This window comes from Rhineura floridana, chromosome 7 (genome assembly GCF_030035675.1).
Source record: "Rhineura floridana isolate rRhiFlo1 chromosome 7, rRhiFlo1.hap2, whole genome shotgun sequence".
Taxonomy (NCBI): Eukaryota; Metazoa; Chordata; class Lepidosauria; order Squamata; family Rhineuridae; genus Rhineura; species Rhineura floridana.
Window position 1 is genome coordinate 44369595 of NC_084486.1, and position 23172 is coordinate 44392766.

General features: G+C 41.6%; 1 protein-coding gene across 4 annotated transcripts in view; it reads left to right on the top strand.

The window, feature by feature from the left end:
* Window positions 1-5112: 5112 nt before the first annotated feature.
* A1CF (APOBEC1 complementation factor) overlaps window positions 5113-23172 on the top strand; it is a 59464-nt gene continuing 41404 nt past the window's right edge. For 2 of the 4 annotated variants that reach the window (XR_009763970.1, XM_061635373.1), the window contains exon 1: window positions 7083-7118. The gene's annotated coding sequence lies outside the window, so the exon portion shown is untranslated. Of the gene's footprint in view, window positions 5177-7082; window positions 7119-23172 lie in introns of those variants that run through there. The other 2 variants (XM_061635375.1, XM_061635376.1) reach the window with 2 other exon arrangements.

Sequence of the window (23172 nt, forward strand, 5' to 3'; positions counted from 1 at the left end):
CAAAATGCATTGGATTGCAGAATTTCCTGTAAAAATGTGTGTATATTACACAAAATTGCATACAAAAATGTTTATATTAGGTTAAATGCGTATGAAAACGTTGCAAAAAAAAAGTCATAAACTCCTTCAAAAAGTGTGGCAAACTGAATTTAAGATTAAAAAAATGAGAAAACAAAATTGACAGATTTGTCTGTCTTTAGGTTGGAGGCAGGAATGTGGAGCCTCCTCTGGGAATCTGCCACCAAAGCAGCTACATATCCTTGCATCATAGCAAGGCTGGTCTTGCTTAAAATATCCACAAGGCCTTTTTAAAAACAGAATGCATTCCTGAGCTCTAACAAATATATTTCGACACTGATTTTCCATGTGTCTCCCATTATAGTACAAAAAAAGGGTGGAGGGACACATTGCAATCTTGATGATTCAACTGTTAGATAAATGGCATGAAAAAATGGCATACTTATCTCTAAGGGCCATTTCCATAACATTTTGCAGCTTCTTCCTACCAAATTCTCAAACTTTAAACCCAAACTTTTCCAAAGCAGCTGCTAATTACGGGAGTCCAGAGCGGGACTCCTTATAGAGGGTTTTCAGAGTCTGTACACTGTATACTGGAGTCCAGAGCTAACTTTTCATGTCCCTATTAAACTGTCTTACAGTAAAAGGCCTCTGCCTTAGATGTTTATTCTGTATTGTTTTTAAACCTATCTTTAGTTTTGTGGTTGGTTTGTTTGAGTTTTTATGGTATGTTTGTAAATTGTCTTGAGACACTTGTTTAAGGTGATTAATTAAGTAAATAAACAAATAAGACAATCATGTATTACAACCAGGCTGAATCCTTGGGTAGGGCAGGAAAAGCCATGCGTCAAAGCTGTGTGTCAAAAGTTGGCAGGACATTCTGTTGGGCGCCATTAGACAGCTGTTCCTTGATCAAAAGATGCGTTTTCAGATGAAAGAGGCGGTTCTTACCAAGGTACCACCCTGACAGAAAATTTATAATTTAACATAGTGTTAGATTTTTATATTTTGCCATGGATAATTTATGCTCTTTGGGGTTTTCCTTTTTATATTTTCCTAGTGTAGCTTCAAAGGTTTAATATGATATTTTGGAAGTTTATTTGGGGGTCATCATCACCTCATTGTTCACTAAAAGATGCAGTTGTCAATATTGGAAGGAGGATTTAATTTTCCAGATCTCATAAATCATACCTTTTAGCTTGTACAAATGATTGGAAAGTCTCTCTCCAAATACCTCTTTATGGATAGTCTTGGAGATGACTTATTTGACACTTCTCTATGGATGGATGGCATGAGGGTCTACATATCTCCATCTGCAATTACAATGGCTAGGGAGGCATGGCAATATAACATTACACTTTATTCCATACACTCATGCTAAGTTAACTTAATGGGGCAATCCACATTTGAAAACGGAGAAGCAGTCCATTTTATGGAAGAACTGGGTTAATAATCTGATTTTTTTCATATATTAGACCAGTTAATAGGATCAGATGAAAAAAATTGCCATTTTTAAAATTGCATCTAGATACCATTTACCCACTAGCGCTAAATGGCAATATCTTCAACTACAGCACCTTTTAATGTCTATTTATGGACTGCCTTTGAGTGCTTTGTCATTTCCTATATTGTTGGAATAATGGGATATTTGCAGAAAACTAAACCAGTAATAGTTGTTATAAATGTTAACTGGAATGTTGTAATTAAATTGGATGTTCAGGATCTTAGACATAAATGGTACAGAGAGTTACAGCAGAACAGAGTTTGATCTATTCAATCAATGGAAAGTTGCGTTAGCATCTATATGTAGTGTTTTTTTTAATTTAAAATGGAGATTGATTCAACAAAAATGGATGTTTGGGTTATATTGAATTCCACAGCACCTTTACAAGAAGGAATTGGCTATTTCAGATATATGCTGGTGGTATAATGTTTGAAATGTCTCTTTGAGGTACATGATGTGGGCACGTCCAGCATCATGGTTAGAATTTATTGCTCATATTAACTTTGATTTAAGGAAATCCTTGTAAAGACAAATGTCCAGCATGTCCAGTGGTTAGAAGGCACATGGCTTATAGTCATCAATCCCATTTAGATACTTGTTTGGACACACAGACTACTTATATTAATCTACATGTTTAAATTAGAATCAATGGAATATTTGTATTGTTAATGTCAGCTGGTGATGTTTTATCTTTCGGTTATATTTGCAAATAAAAATTCAAAAACAAAACAAAAAAAACCCATAGTGTGAGATAAACTTAAATCCATTGATTTGGATTTGGTATATGGTCATATTCTCTATTCAAAAATACAATAGAACAAAAAAAAAGGAGAAATAGATTGGTGGTATAGTATTAAATAATGAAATGAAATGAAATTAATCTTTATTGCTCAGAGCCATTGGCTACCACAATTAAACACATGTAAAATGAAAATACGAAATACATATTAAAATACAAGTCATATTACAACAAAACAAAATAATAACATTGACAATACGGGGGCTGCAAGGATGGGATAAATGTTGTTTGAGATTCCTGTCCTATGTACAGTAACCTGGGAATAAACTGCACTAAAATCAGTGAGACTTACTTCAAAGAAACCTTTCATAGGATTGCACTGTGAGCCTCCAGAAGCTCATCTTCATAAAGACTACTGTGACAAAGTTTGAGAATCTGTTATCTTGTTCTAGGCATGAATTCATTAACACTGTGCCCTGTTTACCAATTAGCATTGTGTCCTGTTTACAAAACACAATGTGAGCCATGAACAAAAGAAACTAGATTCTCTTCTTAAGACAAAAATAGATGTTGCTCACTTGGAGTTTCCATTATCTAATCTTCCTACAAAAATAGCCTGTTTCTCTTAAACAAATGAAAGAGAGACAATGCTGTGTGTTGTTCTTCATGTCTAGAAATAGCGCTTGATTCCATGATACAGACATACTAATTAATAATTTATTTATGTATGCATTTCCCCGCTCTCTTACGTCTGATGTGCCTTAATGTCTGTGTGTATTTTGCTACATCATAAAATGCAGTAATAAATTGGTGCCAAGATGAGAATTGAGTAAACAGAAGCTGAACTTTTTCCTCTGAACATGCTGACAAAGTGGTCATGTGATCCCTTCATTTTATGTTCAGATCCCAGTTTTACCACCTGACTACTCAACCCACTTTCCAAGAATTGAAATGTGGTACCAAGTATCCAGAGGACAAAAAGTTGCATTACTGTAGTCCGCATCTCACAAGGCAAAGGTAGCTGTGTGATTATCCCCAGTCACTGTAGTCAATAGAATGTTATGTCATCTTCATAATTCAGATATATGGGTTTGGGTTGTTAGGTCTTTTGGATTTGTAGTTTTGATGGAATATTTTCCCCTTGTGTTTGTAAAGAAACTGAGGAAAAACCCTATTGCTAAGCATAGTTGTCTTGGATTGTTTCTTTGTTCCTTAAATAACAAATGTGTTTTTAAAAAGCAGAAATTTTGCAATCCACTACAATAAAGAAAAGCATTTTTATGCTTTATTTTAAAATTATAGGTACAGGTGCTTTATGCTATTAGTTGCATTGTATTGCTTGGTATAACAAGCAAATTTTAAAATTGGTATAAAAGGTACATAACTTCATTCTAGTGAGATCCAGGCTGCATTCAGATTTATTGCATTTTATGAATCATAATGGTAGCACATCTGTCCCGATTCCTAAAATTCTTTTCACACTGCAGTATCTGCTGAGTTAAGGAATCATGGTTTTCAACTGATATACCACCATGTCGAGCAAATGTCTTTCATATTTTTGCAGCAAACAATTTGGAGAGCCAGCGTGGTGTAGTGGTTAAGGTGTTGGAGTACGACCTGGGAGACCAGGGTTCGAATCCCTACATAGCCATGAAGCTGACTGGGTGACCTTGGGCCAGTCACTGCCTCTCAGCCTCATGAAAACCCTATTCATAGGGTCACCATAAGTCAGAATCGACTTGAAGGCAGTACATTGACATTGCAGCAAACAATGACTTGCTCACCTATTATACACATGTGCACTGTAGTTCCCCCATGATTCCCTGCACAAGTGTGCGGGAGCTTTATGTATTTATTTATTTATACTGGTGTATATCTGGAGAAGGTTTAAAATCTCGTTACATCACCATGTGACTCCTCTCCCTTTAGCTTCTGACATTTTTGTGTGATGTTTGTGGTGGGAACTGCTACCCACACCTATGCTGGAATACTGACACAATTTTCATGAGATTAAAAAAAAAAGGTTGGAGTGAATTGCATGCTGGGATGTGGTACCTGGGCTGATCATGTGAGTGGCAGTACCGTGATCATGGGGAAATGACAGCGTCCGACTCCTGCAATTTGTTGGATTTTAAACATAATATTTCTGGAATCATTTATCATGGAAATAAAATGCTAAACTTCCACTATATTCCTTTAGATATCCAGAACTGTCCATTATGTCATGTGAAAGATTAAAAAAAAGGTGAACATTATGAGGTAAGGAACTGTTAAGGAAAAGGAATAAATTGCTGTCTGAAAGCACCCCCGTTCATTTTTCCTAAGATTATGCACTCTGTTTATAGCACAGGTTCTTACCAAGCAACATGGAAAAACCTTGCTGTCTGATCATATAACCTACAAGTAAATATAATGCTACAGATGATTACCTCGGACAAAAATGACTTTAAAAAATAGACATCATACAAACCCAAGCCAACAATCAAAACTTGCTGGAAGTTCCAATGATAATTCACAGAACATTCAGCTGAGTGATAATCAGGTCAACCAGCTTGGGTTAAAAATTCTGTACACCAAATAACATTTTCTCAGCTAATCTAGCAGACCAATTTTTGAATGATATCCTTCTCACCTCATGCATATTTATTCAGGTTCACTATTGACTTTTGTCTTGTGCATTTTGTAAACACTGTGTAGACAGTGAGCTGCAATGACCTAGCTATCTGGTCAAAGGGCTGCATGGAGCAGAGAGATAGGGCCTGTTAAAGTTTAACCTACAGAACTGTAAACCAACCTGGGGTTTGTTGAACCTTTGGAGTTTGATATGAAGATTAGAGAATAACTAGAGTGACGCGTCGCAAATTCAGCATAATCAAGGAGAACCCTTCCAGGTGGTGATCTCTGAAACTGCTCAGGTATAATTTTATTCACTCTGTTTCTACTCTTGATATCCTGTTAAAAATAGGTGGTAGATTTTTTTATCTTCCTACTGCCTGTTATTTCAATTTGTAGCAAGGGTCCTAATCTCAGCTCATTCTGAACAAGAGAAGCATTTGAAATGTCAAGATTCAGTTTCTAGAGTCTGCAGCTCACAGGATGTATAAGGGATCGTTCTGCAACGGTGTATTTACCATACAATTTCCCCTGTGCTGGTAATAAGTTGTTAGCAGCAGCAGGAGGATGTTGATTTTTAGTATTTGAAAGATGCCGTCAAGTGGCGTAATAGACAAGGCAGTGACAACTGCTAGAAAGCTGTCTTCTTGTCGCTTAACCAGTTTACAAGCTTTGCCTTCTCTAGCTTTTTCATTGAGAGTGTTAGACATCAAATGTAGATGCTGTATCCAGTATTTTAGGGAAGCTAGGAAAACCAAACAGCCACCAGAGAGAAATCGGTTGCTTTTGTTTATAAAGAAATGAGAAAGACGTAAAACAGGAGTCATCCCCCCCCCCAACCCACCAATTCACTTCAGATCTGTTAAAGCACAACTTGTGGCAGCTAATTATTACGTGTCTGAATGTTTCACTTACAAAGCAACTACTTTCTAAAATAAAATAATACTCGCATTTTGTTTGTACAGCCATAGCTGTCTGGTTAGCAAGCAGGCACCTCTTCTGGCTTTCCAAAGTTTATGCTTTGCGTAGTTTTCAGCACCCTATAGTTTAAAAGCAGGGAATGCTAGGTAACATGTAGTATCTTTTAATCATGGCGGATTAGCTCTGGCCTCACGGAGGTCTTCTTTAGATCTGAAAAAGATAAACTAAATACAAATTACACGAAACAATTGCCCACACACAGTTCACCGTTTAATGAGAATGGGGTAGTAGCAGAAGACATACTTGCAACTGAAAAACAAGAGGATCAAGAGAATGCAAGGGGTTGTGTTGCGAGAACGATCTAAGCAGATTGTTGCAATGGGCCATAATGCCTAAAGCCAGTCTGTTTAAGCCAAATAATTTTCTTGTCCGATTGAATTATGAGTGTTTTTTCCCAGGGTCACCTTTTTGAGGATGATTTATATTATACCTTTGAGAGCAAGTACTGAAAGAATAAAGATATTTATGTGATTTATACCATGCAATTGGAAGAAAAACTACACACAACTTAGAGGGCTGTATGTATATGTATGTAAGGAGAGAGATCGTATATTTTGTCTTAATGTTGCCTCTGTGTGCTGTGGATTACTTCATTGTAAACCTGTAGTATCATGGGTAGCCAAATGAAAAATGTAACTACAAGTGAGAGCAGCAATAAAACACTGCAGCATGGAGCACTCCTGTTCAGTGTTCCAGATAGCCATGTCTTCTTTCAGCATATGACATTCCATTCCCCGTGCCCCTCAGTTTTCCATATTTTTGCTCCCAATAGACAGTCAGCATTCTGTGCCCACTGAGCATGTTCAGACCTCACTTGGCTTTTACAAGAAGGGTTGAACAGCACTTGGAGAACAATGTTTGTTACTGATGTAGTGCCCATCAACCTCTTTGCCTCATCACATACGGTACCTCAAAAAGCCAGGCTATATTTTTGATTGTGTACAATCCTGAATACTTGCCTCGTGACAACTTACATTACATACCCATGTGTGTGAGTGTAGATGCATATGTGCACACACACATACATACATATAGACAGCTTTAAAAACAACAAACAGAACTTCACCCAAGCTTGCTCTGGATCCCTGGAAGGATTTATATTATATTATATTATATTATATTATATTATATTATATTATATTATATTATATTATATTATATTATATTATGGTTCCGTGACCTAGGGGCTGTTACCTCTAATCCTCTCTCACAGATTCAGAGGTGTTATTTGCATGTTGGAGCTACTGGCATACTATAAATCAGGTAGGAGGTCTGGCTGACAGCATGTCTTCTTTTTTCTCTGCCATGAGGGGAACAGCTGTGGGGCAGAGGGGGAGGCAAGTGCATGGACCTGAGGCTCACATCCAGTTTCACTCTAGAAAGAAACCTGAGTGGGTTGTGGGGGAGGGGGAGTAATTTCTATTCAGGCCCAAGGAACATTTATTGAAATTTACTGAGACCTTATAGGGGTGGGGGAAATCTACTCATCATGGTATCCCTTTTCTGAAGTGTTCAGAAACTGCAGCTTGCAGTACATTTTGTTCCATGCTCAGGTCACAGCCACCCCATATATTTAAAGCACTTATACCCTTTTAACAGTCACAGCTTTCCCCAGAGTATCCAGGGAATGGTAGATTGTTACGGCTGCTGAGAGTTGTTAGGAGACCCCTAACACAGTCTCAGTTCCCAACCCCCTTAACAACCTGTAGTTCTCTGGATGCTTTGGTGAAAGCCTTGACTGTTAAAATGGTATAAGAGTGCTATATGTGTATGGTGTGGTTGTGATCTTCAGGTCACATAAGATGAAGCTGAGGCCTGCTTTTTGACTTGTTCCCACGCTTATAGTTCTTGACCGTTTCAATGCAACTTTGTTAGAAGTGTCTCTGGCAACTCGGTGTTGTCAAGTGAGTTGGCCTATTGATCTGCAGAAGACAAACATCATTTTTCTTATCTTATTCGTGGACACAGTAACTAGGCTTCCAGAGAGGGCAGCTAACAAGCAGCCTCCAGAAGCAAAAGGCACAGCTGGAGGGAAAGGTAGTACACTGGAAAGCTGTGTTTCCATCAGATTGAGAAATCCCACGATCTCTACCTTTGCAGTGTGCATTGGTCTTTGAACAGGGAAAACAAATGTGTCTACAGTTTGGGAAGGAGGGGGAGGAGAATGCCGCTAGGTGCAGAATAGTGAAGTATTATGAACTGGACACTTTCAACTAGATCAGAAGAAGGTAGTGAGAGCCAGCCACTGAAACGAGAGTACAACATTCAGCATGGCTTGCCAAGATTTGGTCATTTTGGCAATGCAGATGTTATTATTCAGCCATAATGGGGCAAATGAAAAGAAGCCAACACCAAGAGAGTGTTCCCCAGGAGGGAAGGGACAGGGCTCAGAAGCACAATGCACGCAAAAGAGAAAAAAATGATCTCAGATGTGAACCAATACTACAAGGCCGTTTTATATATTCACAAGAGTGGCAAAGGTCAAGATGAAAAGGGATAGTCACCTTATTTAATCTAATGTAATTTGTTTTAAGGTGTTTTTTAAAAGTTGTATTTTAAATTGTTCTGACCCACCCTTCGATTACATATGGTTAGGAAAATATAACCCACCTGCCGCCAAAGACATAAAATGTCACACAGAGCGATAAGGAGCAGGTTTGCACATTTTACTTGGGAAATTGTACTTACATACCTAATATGAAACTAAGACGACAAGTAGCATATAGTGGAGTATATAGTGGCTAGAGTGCTGGACTTAGAGCAAAAAGATCCAGGTTCAGATACTACAAGCTCAGCCATGAAGCTCATTGAATAACCTTCAGTCAATCGCCGTCTCACATTCTGTGTAACAGGGCAGGGCTGCGGAAGGTCCCAAGTTCAACTCCAGTATCACCAAGTAGGATTTCCCCTCTGAAACCCTGGACAGCTGCTGTCAGTCACTGTAGACAAGGGATGGGAAATCTGTGGCCCTCCAGATGTTGCCAGACTCCACCTCCCATCATTCCTGACCACTGGGCATGCTGGCTGGCGCTAATGGGAGGTGGAATCCAACAAAATCTGGAGAGCCGCAGGTTCCCCACCTCTCATGAAGATAATATTGGGCTAGATGGATCAATGATCTGATTTAATGTAAGGCAGCTTTCTGTGTTCTTAGTCTACTTCAGCAATTGCCATGAAGATAAACTGGGAAGCAAGGGCATTCTGAGATCCTTGCAGGAATGGCAGGGGAAAATGTATGCCACAGGGCTGTTCAGCTGCCACAAGATTTGGCTTTTATCTGTAGCACTGGGAAACAGCCTGATCTGTTTCAGTGCAGCTCTGTGTGTTTCCAATTTGACTTTTATTTGGGACTGAATTGGATCTGTCAAAAATACAGCTCCATTTCCAACTTCCAATAATGAGGAATCTAAAAATGATGGCAAATTTTCCTTTTCATGGAAGCAGATGACAAGTTGTACTCCTTCCAGTGTAGAATAAACCTGCCAGATTGTAGGCAGACAATTTCGGGGGTTTTCATACAGGATACCTTTACAGCTGGATTTTTAAAACAAAGGAAAAATCTTTAACATTTTCTTTTTCTGCCAGAATTGGATACAGTTTGCAGGCATGGTCACCCTTTTAAGAGACAAAGCCTGCCAAATTTCAGAATGATAGCTGCAGTGGTTCTCCCACAAGGGGGTGTACAACAGGAATCAGAGGGGTTTTTTTTAAATAAAAATAGCTTGGATCCCCAGGAAAGACCAGGTTAGGGAAAATGTCACACATGCACACAGCAAGGACTCTGTTACCCCAAGGGTCATTGATGTGTGGTGGACTTATAACCCATGTATTTGGGGACCTACAATGGAGATCTCTCCACAAATTTGCATAAGGGAAGGCATAGATTCACATGAAAAACACTCACAGTATTTAATCTGTCCACCAAATCACTGTGATTGTAGTGCCTTAAGAAAATAATTCACTGTGATTAAAAGATAGACCTGTCAAAATAAAAGAGCCTCTCCACCTCTTCATCCCCTCTCCTTGTTGTTATGTGCTTATTGTTATTATTGTTATGTGTTGTTGAAGATTATGTGCCTTCAAGTCTATTTTGAGTTATGGCGACCCTATGAATCAGCGACCTCCAATAGCATCTGTTATAAACCACCCTGTTCAGATCTTGTAAGTTAAGAACATAAGAACATAAGAAGAGCCTGCTGGATCAGGCCAGTGGCCCCTCTAGTCCAGCATCCTGTTCTCACAGTGGCCTACCAGGTGCCTGGGGGAAGCCCGCAAGCAGGACCCGAGTGCAAGAACACTCTCCCCTCCTGAGGCTTCCGGCAACTGGTTTTCAGAAGCATGCTGCCTCTGACTAGGGTGGCAGAGCACAGCCATCATGGCTAGTAGCCATTGATAGCCCTGTCCTCCATGAATTTGTCTAATCTTCTTTTAAAGCCGTCCAAGCTGGTGGCCATTACTGCATCTTGTGGGAGCAAATTCCATAGTTTAACTATGCGCTGAGTAAAGAAGTACTTCCTTTTGTCTGCCCTGAATCTTCCAACATTCAGCTTCTTTGAATGTCCACGAGTTCTAGTATTATGAGAGAGGGAGAAGAACTTTTCTCTATCCACTTTCTCAATGCCATGCATAATTTTATACACTTCTATCATGTCTCCTCTGACCCGCCTTTTCTCTAAACTAAAAAGCCCCAAATGCTGCAACCTTTCCTCGTAAGGGAGTCGCTCCATCCCCTTGATCATTCTGGTTGCCCTCTTCTGAACCTTTTCCAACTCTATAATATCCTTTCTGAGATGAGGCGACCAGAACTGTACACAGTATTCCAAATGCGGCCGCACCATAGATTTATACAATGGCATTATGATATCGGCTGTTTTATTTTCAATACCTTTCCTAATTATTGCTAGCATGGAATTTGCCTTTTTCACAACTGCCGCACACTGGGTCGACATTTTCATCGTGCTGTCCACCACAACCCGAGGTCTCTCTCCTGGTCGGTCACCGCCAGTTCAGACCCCATGAGCGTATATGTGAAATTCAGATTTTTTGCTCCAATATGCATAATTTTACACTTGTTTATATTGAATTGCATTTGCCATTTTTCCGCCCATTCACTCAGTTTGGAGAGATCTTTTTGGAGCTCTTCGCAATCCCTTTTTGTTTTAACAACCCTGAACAATTTAGTGTCGTCAGCAAACTTGGCCACTTCACTGCTCACTCCTAATTCTAGGTCATTAATGAACAAGTTGAAAAGTACAGGTCCCAATACCGATCCTTGAGGGACTCCACTTTCTACAGCCCTCCATTGGGAGAACTGTCCGTTTATTCCTACTCTCTGCTTTCTGCTTCTTAACCAATTCCTTATCCACAAGAGGACCTCTCCTCTTATTCCATGACTGCTAAGCTTCCTCAGAAGCCTTTGGTGAGGTACCTTGTCAAACGCTTTTTGAAAGTCTAAGTACACTATGTCCACTGGATCACCTCTATCTATATGCTTGTTGACACTCTCAAAGAATTCTAATAGGTTACTGAGACAGGACTTTCCCTTGCAGAAGCCATGCTGGCTCTGCTTCAGCAAGGCTTGTTCTTCTATGTGCTTAGTTAATCTAGCTTTAATAATACTTTCTACCAGTTTTCCAGGGACAGAAGTTAAGCTAACTGGCCTGTAATTTCCGGGATCCCCTCTGGATCCCTTTTTGAAGATTGGCGTTACATTTGCCACTTTCCAGTCCTCAGGCACGGAGGAGGACCCGAGGGACAAGTTACATATTTTAGTTAGCAGATCAGCAATTTCACCTTTGAGTTCTTTGAGAACTCTCGGGTGGATGCCATCCGGGCCCGGTGATTTGTCAGTTTTTATATTCTCCATTAAGCTTAGAACTTCCTCTCTCGTTACCACTATTTGTCTTAGTTCCTCAGAATCCCTTCCTGCAAATGTTAGTTCAGGTTCAGGGATCTGCCCTATATCTTCCACTGTGAAGACAGATGCAAAGAATTCATTTAGCTTCTCTGCAATCTCCTTATCGTTCTTTAGTACACTTTTGACTCCCTTATCATCCAAGGGTCCAATTGTCTCCCTAGATGGTCTCCTGCTTTGAATGTATTTATAGAATTTTTTGTTGTTGGTTTTTATGTTCTTAGCAATGTGCTCCTCAAATTCTTTTTTAGCATCCCTTATTGTCTTCTTGCATTTCTTTTGCCAGAGTTTGTGTTCTTTTTTATTTTCTTCATTTGGACAAGACTTCCATTTTCTGAAGGAAGACTTTTTGCCTCTAAGAGCTTCCTTGACTTTGCTCGTTAACCATGCTGGCATCTTCTTGGCCCTGGCGGTACCTTTTCTGATCTGCGGTATGCACTCCAGTTGAGCTTCTAATACAGTGTTTTTAAACAACTTCCAAGCATTTTCGAGTGATGTGACCCTCTGGACTTTGTTTTTCAGCTTTCTTTTTACCAATCCCCTCATTTTTGTGAAGTTTCCTCTTTTGAAGTCAAATGTGACCGTGTTGGATTTTCGTGGCAATTGGCCAGTTACATGTATGTTTAATTTAATAGCACTGTGGTCACTGCTCCCAATCGGTTCAACAACACTTACATCTCGCACCAGGTCCCGGTCCCCACTGAGGATTAAGTCCAGGGTTGCCGTCCCTCTGGTCGGTTCCATGACCAACTGATCTAGGGAATAGTCATTTAGAATATCTAGAAACGTTGCTTCTTTGTCATGACTGGAACACATATGCAGCCAGTCTATGTCTGGGTAGTTGAAGTCACCCATTACTACCACCTTTCCTAGTTTGGATGCTTCCTCAATTTCATATCTCATCTCAAGGTCTCCCTGAGCATTTTGATCAGGGGGACGATAGATCGTTCCCAGTATTAAGTCCCTCCTGGGGCACGGTATCACCACCCACAACGATTCTGTGGAGGAGTCTGCCTCTTTTGGGGTTTCGAGCTTGCTGGATTCAATGCCTTCTTTCACGTATAGAGCGACTCCGCCACCAATACGTCCTTCCCTGTCCTTCCGATATAGTTTATATCCAGGGATAACCGTATCCCACTGGTTTTCTCCATTCCACCAGGTCTCGGTTATGCTCACTATATCAATGCTCTTCTCTAAGACCAAGCACTCCAGTTCTCCCATCTTGGTTCGGAGGCTCCTAGCATTAGCGTACAGGCACTTGTAAGCAGTGTCTCTCTTCAAGTGTCTTTGGCACTTGTGGTTAGGCCTGTGGTAATTTTGCTCTTCTGAATTTATATCCTGTGCCCCTGCTCTCACAATGCCTACTTCTAGGCCTACCCCTTTTAAAATTTCATCATTTCTTTGGTTTTTATCCCAGGGGGGAGGTTTATTCCGAACCGGACCTTTCTCAGCTCCTGTCGGGTTTCCCCCCTCAGTCAGTTTAAAAGCTGCTCTGCTACCTTTTTAATTTTAATTGCCAGCAGTCTGGTTCCATTCTGGTTCAAGTGGAGCCCGTCCCTTTTGTACAGGCCCGGCTTGTCCCAAAATGTTCCCCAGTGCCTAACAAATCCGAACCCTTCCACCCGACACCATCGTCTCATCCATGCATTGAGACTGCGAAGCTGGGCCTGTCTGGCTGGGCCTGCGCGTGGAACCGGTAGCATTTCAGAGAAAGCCACCTTGGAGGTCCTGGCTTTCAGCATCCTACCTAGCAACCTAAATTTTGCTTCCAGGACCTCACGGCTGCATTTCCCCATGTCGTTAGTGCCAACGTGCACCACGACCACTGACTCCTTCCCAGCACTGTCTACCAAACTATCTAAACGACGGGCGATATCCGCAACCTTCGCACCAGGCAGGCAAAACACCTTGCGGTCTACACGCCCATCACACACCCCACTGTCTATGTTCCTAATGATCGAATCACCCACTACAAGGATCCCTCCACCCCCTGGAGATATATCCTCGGCACGAGAGGATAGCTGCTCATCCCCCAAGGAATGGGTCCCTTCTAAGGGATCGTTTCCCTCTTCCTCAGCTGGATGCTCTCCTTCCCCGAGACCATCGTTGTCCATGATAGCAGGAGAGCTATCATCGTTGGAGTGGGACACAGCTATAACGTCCCTGAAGGCCTCCTCCACACACCTCTCTGCCTCTCTCAGCTTTTCCAGGTCCGCCACCTTGGCCTCAAGGAAATGAAGTCGTTCCCGGAGAGCCAGGAGCTCATTGCACCGAGAGCACACCCACGACTTCTGTCCAACAGGCAGATAGTCGTACATGCTGCAGGCGGTGCAAAACACTGGAAAGCCCCCACACCCCTGCTGGCTTCTTACCTGCATAGTTTTGTTTAAGGTTTATTACATCAATGGGTTGGAGACTGCGGTTTAGTTGAGGTCAGGGAACAGACGGGCAGAGTGGGGGGCCCTGGCCTCCTCGCCCTGCTGCCGAACTCGCTCTGCTGCTTAACTCGCCAGGTTCAGGTCTGTGGCTTCCTTTATGGCCTTGTTTGGCCTTCCTCTTTTTCTACTCCCTTCTGTTTCTCCCAGCATTATTGTCTTTTCTAGTGAATCATGTCTTCTCATGATGTGTCCAAAGTATGATAACCTCAGTTTCATCATTTTAGCTTCTAATGATAGTTCTGGTTTAATTTGTTCTGTGACCCAATTATTTGTCTTTTTCGCAGTCCATGGTATCCACAAAGCTCTCCTCCAACACCACATTTCAAATGAGTGGATTTTTCTCTTATCTGCTTTTTTCACTGTCCAACTTTCACATCCATACATAGAGATCGGGAATACCATGGTCTGAATGATCCTGACTTTAGTGTTCAGTGATACATCTTTGCATTTCAGGACTTTTTCTAGTTCTCTCATAGCTGCCCTCCCCAGTCCTAGCCTTCTTTTAATTTCTTGACTATTGTCTCCATTTTGGGTATTGATAATCCTTGACAAGTTCAATGTCCCCATTGTCAACTTTAAAGTTACAATTTGGTTTTGAGTCTCAGGGGGGAAAATGGTTGTGCAGTTTTTGCACAGCCAAGACCATAGAGTGACTTGGAAATTTTAGGAGTCCCTGATCTGCCTTGAGGTACCTCGTTAACTGCACGATTTGATGTGGAAACATGAGAATCTTCCCTGATTCCTCCAATGCACACTCCTATCTGCTGCTGCTGCTTCTCTGTGTGATTCCAGTGTTTTGAGTTAGCCTCCACCCAATCAGGAGGCATGTCAGGAACAGCATCTCATGCAGAAACACACTGTGTGACCTCATCTGTGGGAGGATAATTAGGAAAACATTACCTTGCATGGCAAAATAGTATCAGAAAGGCTTCTCCTTCTCTTGCTGATCAACAATATGCTATGTATTACAAAGTAATTTAGAATTTCAAAGTAGTTATACACAGGGGTATAGTTGTCCAGGGACTTGGGGGAGTCTTAGACCCCTTACTTTTTTGGGAGCAGGGTCCTAGCAGGGTCTCTATGTCTCCAGCATCCTATGAGCCTAATCATAGCAGAAGTTAGCCACTGAAAAGTGTCTTCTAACATGTGTCTTTGTCCTTTCCTGCTGATCAGAACCAATCAGAGTGAAAAGAAGTGAGTCAGCCATTGAGAAGACTCTTCTTAGTAGCTAACACTCTTCCCTTTTATGCTGATAGGCTCCTAGGGAAGTCTGTTGTTTTGGAAAAATAATTAATGAGGGTCTAATTCTCAAGCCAGCAGCAAAAAAGGGGGGATGGGAAGGGGCATGGCTGTAACAATCATGAAGGGACCCTGCACTTCTGAATTTGCCACCATACTACTGGTTATACAGCCTTGAGAGTGGCTGTATACTATAACCAGCATGGATTTTTTACATTCTACCATGTTAAATTGAAAATACCTGCCATGCCATTCTGCGGCTCTTATAGTCCTGAATTCTAAAAGGCTTGCTCAACAACCCTCTAAGTTTTCATAGTGATACACAAAACACTCAGAGAGAATCCACAGTTCAAACTCTAAAACGAGTAAAATAATCCAGACCCTGGTTGGACTTTTTTTTGTCAGTGGTCTCACATAACTTGTTGAAATTAATTAAAAATCACCCATGTACCTGTAATCCTATTAATGAACTTTCCCCATACTCTGACCTTCATCATCTGCAGTTTAAAAGTTGAAAAATGCCTGGCTGGTTTTTAATTAATTTAAGAAAATTAATATCAGAGGCTATGACAGCTCAGGTATGCCCAGTGAGAACCAACTGTCAGTGTTCTAAAAAACAGACTAACAGCTGTTTGGCTTGGCTAATCAGGGGGCCACACCTACACCAGACATTTATTCCACTTGAAACAGCCATGGCTTCCTCCAAAGAATCCTGGAAGGTGTAGTTTGTGAAGGGTGCTGAGTGTTAGAAGACTCCTATCTCCCTGACAGAGCTCCAGTGGCCAGAGGATTTAACAGTCAGCCTCTCTTCCCAGAGAATTCTGGTGGCTGTAGCTCTGTAAGGGGAATAGGGCATCTCCTAACAATTCTCAGCACCCTTCACAAACTACACATCCCAGGATTCTTAGGGAGAAGCCATACCTGTTTAAAGTGGAATAAATGTCTGATGTGGATGTGGCCAGGGACAGCTTTGGTTTAAATTTGGCTGGGTGAGTACATGTGTGTGCTGTGGAATAAAAAGGTGGGGGAACCCCTGAAAAATAATGAAACTGTTAACAATGTTTTCCTTTTGGAAAGGAAAGGGGCTTTCCCTCTGCCCAGTGCCTGGCCACCCACCCAATCTCCTCCCCCTCCCTCCCCCTCCCCTACTCTTCCATCTCCCCTTCTCCCCTCCCCTCCCCCTCCCTCCCTCACCTACCTTTCCTCCCCTCTTCCCCTCCCCCTCCCCCTCCCTGCCTCTCTCTTAGGTCTGTTTCACCTATCCTAAGCATGATTGCACAGGATTAAATTCCATTGAATTCAAAAAGCATACAAATGATCAAACCTGCCCTCCCCTCCTCCTCCCTCCTATCTCCTCCCTTCTGCCTCTCTCCTCCCCATTTCTTCCCCCTCCCATCCCTCTCCCTCCTCTTGTCCCCCCTTCCTCCTCCTTCTCTCCCATCCCCTCCTCCCCCTTCCTCCTCCCCCTTCTCTCTCTAGGATGAATAATGAGTGAAGTATAATTTTCTAGGTTAGATTCTCTGTAGAAACAGTAATAACACAGGAAAGAAGCAAAGTAAGAAGAACCCCACAAACATACAAAAATGTAGTTTTCCATCTTGGGAGATGCAGTCCTGATTGCAGGTGTTGCCACCACTCACCGTATGCTCAGAGGCACATGTTACCAAATTCTTCCAAGCTACATACAAAGTGGATTGGACTATGAATTGGATTGGTTTCCAAAGGGCTCTGGGGAGTTTTCTGGCTGATAGGACTGGCTCTCCTGTTGAAACCCTGGTTGAACTGTGGAATACAGAAATGACCCGGGCGGTTGACATGATTGCTCCTGAGCGCCCTCTCTTGTGTAGAGTTCATACGGCTCCATGGTATACCCCAGAGCTGAGAGCAATGAAACAATATAGGAGATGGCTTGAGTGCAGATGGAGACGAACTCCTACTGGATGCAATTATACACTGGTAAGTGCCTATGTTAAGCTGTATTTAGGGGCAGTGAGGGCAGCAAAAAAAAATATTTTGCTGCCACTATCAAATCATCAATCTGCCGCCCAGCGGAGCTCTTCAGAATTGTCCAGGAGCTATTACACTCTGGCCCCAGGGACATGGTAGAACCATCTGAGGCCCGCTGTAATGAATTTGCTAGGCACTTCCAGGATAAATTCTTTAGCATCCGCCAGGACAGACTCCAGTGTTATAGCAGGTGAATCAAGCAAGGTATCCAGAGCACAGCCTTGTCCCGATTTCATGGATGAGTTTCAGCTGGTACAGCTTGAGGATGTTGACAAGATGCTTGGACAGGTTGGTGGAGTGCCTTCTACCAACTTCAGTTGGTGGCCCAGCTGTGCCCCTATCTGGACAGGGATAACCTGGCTTCAGTTATCCATGCTCTGGTAACTTCCAAGTTAAATTACTGCAATGTACTCTACGTGGGGCTGCCTTTGAAGATGGTTCAGAAACTGCAGCTTGTGCAAAATGCAGTGGTCAGATTGGTAACAGGGACCAGACAGTCCGAACATATAAAACCGATTCTGGCCCTCTTACATTGGCTGCCTCTTTGTTTCCAAGCTCGAGTCAAGGTGCTGGTTTTAACCTATAAAGCCTTACACGGCTTGGGACCACAATACCTGATGGAACACCTCTCCAGTACAAACCCACTACGCTCAACATCAAAGGCCCTCCTCTGGGTGCCTACTCCAAGGAAAGCTGGGAGTGTGGCATCAAGCGAGAGGGCCTTCTCAGTGGTGGCCCCCAAATTATGGAATCAACCTCCTTGATGAGGTGCGCCTGGCGCCAACACTGTTATCTTTTTGCCATCAGGTCAAGACTTTCCTCTTCTCCCAGGCATTTTAGCATGTGTTTTTAAATTGTTTTAAATTTTAAATTGTGTTTTAAATTGTTTTTAAAAGATGTGTTTTAAATTTGTATATTTGTTTTAATGTTTTTAGTTACTGTAAACCGCCCAGAGAGCTTCGGCTATGGGGCGGCATATAAATACAATAAATAAATGAAAGACCAACCCAAATTGTTTGCATTTTTACAAATTTGTAGGGCAATACAATATCTTAGAGAAGAGGTCAGGTCTCCTGCTCCCCTGGTGCATTCACTATAGCTGCCCAATTTCCCTGCTTTTTAACATCTGTTGGCTATAGGTACGTTCTTAAACCGCAAGGTTTTTTGCCTATTAGTGAATTTAGATAAAGTCATCTGTATTGTATAAAGTTTTCTGCTGGTTTAATGCTCAGATGTTCCCAGAATTTAATGGATGTCTAGACAAAACTGGCCTCTGTTGTACTGAAACCTTTTTTTCTTGTTGCCTGAAGTGACAATGTCTATATCAAAATTATATTAAAAGGATAGAAGATTAAGAGTTTGAATAAAACAACAACAACAGTATTGAAGGCCCTCATTTTTAAACAGCTTTTGAATGGGAATGAAACTTTAATTTTAACAGGCCATTAGAATTTCTTTGTTTTTGTAACTGCACTGCCAGTTCTTCACTGTAATAGTACTAGGAAATTATTATTTTAAAGCTATCTAATAGTGGACAATATTCACCCTATAACAGAAGCCACCTTAGAAGAAATGAGATAAATATGAAATGGCAATGCAACTTCAGAAAGTATCACAATCAAACAATAATATAAAATAGTTAAACTGGGCAAGTAGGGTCAAAACTAGATATGACTAGGTATGACTATCCATTCTTGACGTGCCTGTTTCATTTGCACATAAAATGGGGGATGAAAAGGAGTGCATGAGTGTATAACCCCCTTCTATGCCACTGTGTTCTATGGCTTCAAATATTTGTATCCTCAATCCAGGCTCACTTCTGTTATCAGAGTTGGGTTAGGACAGGGATCGGGAAACTGTGGCCTTCTGGATGTTGTTGGACTCCCACCTCCCATCATCCCCAAGCAGCATGGCCAGTAGTGAGGAATGATGGGAATTGCAGTCCAACAACAAAAGAGCCAGCGTGGTGTAATGGTTAGAGTGTCAGACTGGGACCTGGAAGACCGGGGTCCAAATCCCAATTCAGCCACAAAGCTCACTGTTTCTTAGCCAAACCTACCTCATAAGACTGTTGTGAGGATAAAACTGGGAGGGGGAGAACAATATTTGTACACCATTTGGAGGTCCCTGGAGGAAAGGTGGGATACAAATGCAACAACAAATAATTACATACATAATCTGGAGGACCAGAGGCTGGGCTAGGAGAAATGTGCTTCAAGTAACAGAGTGCAGAGAGCTTAGGAATGGAGGGGTCATCACCCCCCACTTTACCTACACAAAGTCCTTTTTGTGTAAACACACTTATACAGCACCACCACCCCATATTCACATTCCCCTGTTTCATGGTGCAGATAAAAAAGTCCATTCAGTTGTCCAGTCACATTTGGTTTCACCTTCAGTGATCAAAGTTACTTACCTAGTTTAACCATTTGAAATTATCCTTTGATGGTAATACCATTCAAATTGTAGAATTTTTTCATATGCATCTTTGTACTTTTGCTAAATTTTGAGATTGACCTCTGTTTGCAAAGCTGTTTAGGATGAATGTTATCTATCATTCATCAGCGGCAAACTGATTATTATTTAATGCAGATTTCCTCCCGCAAATTAAAACTTGCAGTTTCTCCTGTAATTAAGATGCAATTCTGTACACACTTACCTCAATTCAGTGGGACTTACTTCTGAGTAGGCATGCTCAGAATTGCTTCAGCAACCAGGCCTAGATACCCCTGTACAGCACAGTTGCACATTCCCTCCCCCCCAAAAAAGGACAAAAGAGGACACCAATTAGCATAAAATGTGTGTAGGGTGATTTATCTGTATAGATGCTAATTTAGAAATAATTACTATAATTTCAATAGAACTGTAATGCATCTCACCGTCATGGGGGAGACACCAGGTGCTTGTGTGCCTGCTCATTCTGCTGACCAGGTGCTGCTAACTTCAAGGCTGCTTCCTCCTTTCTTACATTTTGCCCTCGTACAAGCTTTACATGCGTAGGCTCTATCTGCACATTTATTTATTTATTTTATGTATGCTCTGCTTCCCATGAGGCTTCCCAAAGCAATTTACAATTCTGGGAACTCCGCATGAAAACCAGGTCCCCAGTTGTGCTTCCAGAGCTTTGTATGTGCATAAGCTCTGCTCCAACGCTCCACTGAGCATGTAGAACGTGGAGCAGGCACCTGGCATGAGTCTACCTTTTCTACAGGTTTATTGAATAGGGCTACTGGATGGTGTAAATGGGTCTGTGAATCAGTTCTAATTTTGCTCTTATAAGACAAGTTTGATTCTTTTATATGTCAGTTCTTTCCTCAGTGGAATGCACATCCCTTCACCAGAAACTACCTACATGTTAACCAATAACGAAGGCTTACTTCCTGTACAATTTAGTGTGGAATATTGTAGTGGAGCACCATTAACAAGGTGGTCACATGTCTTGTAATGGGAGCTCTGCACATATGCATCCTTTTGGTTTCCTTGAGCATTGCTGCACCTTTCCTTTGGCATATGATATTGCTTTATCTGAAAGCTCTTTAGGGTGCAGAGCTGTTTCTGTACCTTATTGTCACTGTATTAAAGATACTTAAATAAAAAAAACTAGTGTAGTTAAGTTACTTTCCAACAAAATGTTTTGTTAAAATATTTCCCAATGAATGAACACAAGTGATTCCCCAAGAACTAATTTATTTCTACAGACATTCATTCCAACAGCATTGCTTAAATAAAATCACAATCCCGTCATCTTTTATTCAAGATACCTACAGATCCTAAATTGAAGAAAGAAAACCTTCAGTTCTCTTGTCTTTGATTTTATATCACCAACCAAATTCACACAAGCCACACATGTGAAGTGGTAAAACTGCTGTATTAGATTACAGGAGAGGAAGCTCCATATTAAACGCATAGACACCTCCAGGACGTAGAAGGAGGTGATAACAGCATGTCTTAAATTCACACACTGCTTTTCTTAGGGCCAAAAACACACTTGCCTGCACATTTTTTTAATGCAAATTGCATCTGTTGAGGGTGGGGAGAGAGCTGATACTTAATAGCATTAGAATAGGTATGGAGAGGGAATTTAACCCTTTCATCCTCTGCTGTGGTCCTGAGGAAAATCCCCCTTTTGACACTAGCATTTGTTTTGGGCTGAAAGCTCCCAGTGACACCAAATACTAACATCAAAAGAGAGACTTTCCTCAGATACACAGCAGGGAAGGAAAGGATTAAATTTCATCTCTAAATCTGCTGTCATGTTATTAATTTTCAGACTCCCCACCCTAATCCAATTGATGTAACATGTATTTTTTAAATATTGCACATTAGATGCAAATACAGATATGTCCAGCCCTTAAGATTCAAGATAAACTTTGGGCTCAACTACTATATATGGGTAAATGCTCACTCTCAATAATCTTGCCCACCTTGCAATGAGACACTAAATTTAATAGATCATATAAAATAATGAAATAATCAATTGTGGAGGCTCCCAACCCTGAAAGAAATATAAATTCACCATTAATATTACCGTCTACACTCTCATTTAGTATTACTAGGTCCAGTCTGTTAAACATTTGCATTAGACAAAGGCCAGCATAGTTACAGCCCTTGTCTTTGGACTGTCTAATGGGAACCATATGGGTCTCCTCATAGTTGGGTGGGCATTCATGGAAGTGAGAATACAGCACAAGGTCATTCTGTCCTGTTCTGGCATTTAAATCACCTGCCACTATTACAAAGGATTTTGGGTACAAAGCAGCCAGTTTGGTAATATAATATTCTAATTTGGACCAATTTCCCTTAATCTGCTGTTTATATTGCTGTAGGGGCAGGTAAGCGTTTATTATCAATAGACTGATCAACCCATACTTGATAACCAAAGAGGTTGCAAGGTGGACTAGGGGAGCTGGTATGCTAGTAACCACTCGAATGGCAATGGATACCAACATCCCGAGACCTCCCTTAGGGCGACCCCCCCCTAGAGCTGGGAACTGCATCAAGGCAAACTGAAAATATGGCCCCGCATTGTGAAGAGGTGGGCCAGGTGGCTGCAGCTGCCATTACCATCCCCAATGCCTCTGAGCCCCACCACAAATGACACTGCCTCAGGGGGAGGGCCCAGGAGCATTAGAGATATAGGCCCTATCTGCACTATACATTTAAAGCAGTATTATTCCACTTTAAACGGTCATGGGTTCCCCCAAAGAATCCTGGGAACTATAGTTTGTTAAGGGTTCTGAGAGTTGTTTGGAGACTCTCATTCCCCTCAAAGAGTTACAGTTTCCAGAGTGGTTTAACAATCAATCCCTCTTCCCAGGGACCTCTACAGTTCCCAGGATTCATTGGGGAAAGCCATGCCTGTTTAAAGTGGTATAATGCTGGTTTAAATGTATAATACAGTTGGGGGCATAATGAAAATGGCTGTGCTATCTGCAGCTGCCTTGTCTGATGTTTCTCTTCAAAGTGCCAGGGTTAGGGGAGACCAGGTAGCTGGAGCTCTGCTGCTTTCATGCTTTCTGTATGTTTAATAATCCCAGAGATGCTGCTTTGCCCTCCCTACCCTAGCCAAAAAATAAGGATGCAAGTAACACCAATCATCTGGCTAATGACCTGTGGGAGGAGGGTAATATTGATGTGGTTGAGAAACATGTCCACATCGATTAAGAAGCTACAATGGATCTCAAAGCCCAGTGCCTGAAACCGCTAATTGCCTGAATAC